The 2,500-nt window shown below is 34.7% G+C and overlaps 1 non-coding gene across 1 annotated transcript; it reads right to left on the bottom strand.

Moving 5' to 3' along the window:
* Positions 1-115: 115 nt before the first annotated feature.
* Positions 116-187, bottom strand: TRNAE-UUC (transfer RNA glutamic acid (anticodon UUC)). Its single transcript has one exon. It is a non-coding gene; the product is annotated as a tRNA-Glu (tRNA).
* Positions 188-2,500: the final 2,313 nt, after the last annotated feature.

The following is a 2,500-nucleotide window of genomic DNA, read 5'->3' as shown; positions in this document are numbered from 1 at the left end:
CTTTCATTAATCATGGCGGGCTTCTTCAGGTACGTGCAACGTACGTGCAACCCTCATTAGACAGCTTCTGGACAACGTGGGTAAGAGATCAGTGAGAATTTCAGAGTGAAAAGCATTCCCATGCCGGGAATCGAACCCGGGCCTCCTGGGTGAAAGCCAGGTATCCTAGCCACTAGACCACATGGGATATATTGATATGTGGCATTATCTCAGTTCAGTACAAAAGATATTAAGTTACGTCTTTACCAACACACACAAATACACAAGCATATACTAAACAAGGGATTTTTTCAACACAAGGGATCTATATTGTTTTAAATGCAGCTATTCGCTAGATGTTTTAGCTTTGTCTCCAAACTGAAATATAAACTTGCTCTAGGGCACAATATCCGAGTGAAGATTACAAATATTGATCATTCTAAAACCTTTGTAAAAACTGGTCAGCTGGTGTAACATTACGAACTTTCGATTCTAGTTAGTGTTGGCCTCGAACTATCATTCTGCTTCATCCAATATCACTTTAACCATTATATATCATTATATACTATATTCTTTCTTTCTTGCTTTCTTTCTCTCTCTCTCTCTACCTGTCTCTCTCTTTCTCTCTCTCTCACTCTATCTCTCCCTTTCTCTTTCTATCTCTCTTTTCTTTTTCATTCTCTTTCTATTTTTGTTTCAGACCCCACTCTCCCCACTCTTCTACAATAACATCTCCAACTGATACCCAGTGCTTCCCCGCCTGCGATTGGCCAGTCATCTGTGCAACAAGCGGCCCGGCAACACAAATTGATCAGACGGAGGACGCTGTAAAAAATGGTCAACCTTTAGTGATGTCAACGAGGCTTCCCCTGGTCCTGTGTCTTCGTGTGTGGCAACACGGCGTCACCTCAGTCGACTAGAGGAGATCTGATCTGTTCATTGCACATGCATTCTATACGTGGTCGTAGACGTGAATGATCTAGACTGATGTAATTGCAAGGCCTAGTTGCAATTCCAGTGACGTCATGGAGTAATGACCGCGGCTGACTACTAAAACTCGCTGATCAACATCCTTCTCTCTCTCTCTCTCTCTCCTTTTCTCTTTCTCTTTCTCTCTCTCTCACTTTCTCTCTCTCTTTCACTCATTCTCTCTCTCCGTCGTGTTTCTATATGTGTATATATATGTATATGTATATATATATATATGTGTGTGTGTGTGTGTGTGTGTGTGTGTGTGTGTGTGTGTGTGTGGGTGTGTACATATAAATACAATTACATATATATTATATATATATATATATATATATATATATATACATATATATATATATATATATATACATACATATATATATATATATATATATATATATATATATATATATATATATATATATGAACAGAGTTCATAGCGACAAATGTAGAAAAAAGGTATGAGACTGAATATCTAAACACGCATGAGATGTATTTGATACGTTTCGACGGAAGTATATTTGAGAAAGATACCTATATACTATATTCTTACTTTCTTGTTTTCTTTCTCTCTCACTCTTTCTCTCTCTCTCTCTCTCACTCCATCTCTCCCTTTCTCTTTCTATCTTTCTTCTTTTTTTCCTTCTCTTTCTATTTTTGTTTCAGACTCCACTCTCCCCACTTTTCTACAATAACATCTCCAATTATTCATACCTTTCTTCATATATATATATATATATATATATATATATATATATGTGTGTGTGTGTGTGTGTGTGTGTGTGTGTGTGTGTGTGTGTGTGTGTGTGTGTGTGTGTGTGGTGTATCGATAGAGATGTTTATATATATCATGATAAAAGTTTATATGTTTGCCCAAGAAACACTTGTTTCATACATACATACATACATATATATATATATATATATATATATATATATGTATATGTATATATATATACATATGTATGTATATATATATATTTATATATATATGTATATATATATAAACATATATATACATATATATATATATATACATATATATATTGGGAGAAAGAGATAAAAAAGAAAAAAAAGAGACTGAGGGATGTAGATGGTGGATGCAGTGGACTGAAAAGAGGATTTAATCGGATAATGAATAGAAAGACTAGAGACTAAATTAGAAAATAGAATAGGAAGTAGAGGTGAGAAAAAATCAGAATAAAAGTATAGGAGAGAGAAAGAGATTAGAAATGAGGAAAGAGAAAGACAAGAGAGCTAAGGGACACGAAGGAAGTATGAAATAATTTCTAGAGAAACTGTTCACTCTTTGGCAAAGCCTTTGCAAGCCTTATCTGGCTCGTGATTTGTAAAGGATAGGGGGTGAGGGAGCAAAAATTTAAATAAATGAAATAAAAAATGCGCCTAATATAGATATTGATAATCTTATTTCTCTGCCACAATGCATCAGTTTCATTATTCATGGCGGGCTTCTTCAGCTGTGATCCCATTCTTGAGAAAATAATAGTTCCTAATGAATAGATAAAAACTTTCTTTCTAATCGTGTACC

Source organism: Penaeus japonicus, unplaced genomic scaffold (assembly GCF_977035675.1).
Source record: "Penaeus japonicus unplaced genomic scaffold, GWHDUDI00000001_assembly GWHDUDI00000009, whole genome shotgun sequence".
Lineage (NCBI taxonomy): Eukaryota > Metazoa > Arthropoda > Malacostraca > Decapoda > Penaeidae > Penaeus > Penaeus japonicus.
Note: the sequence above shows the minus strand (reverse complement) of the source record. Positions and strands in the feature narration are given on the sequence as shown.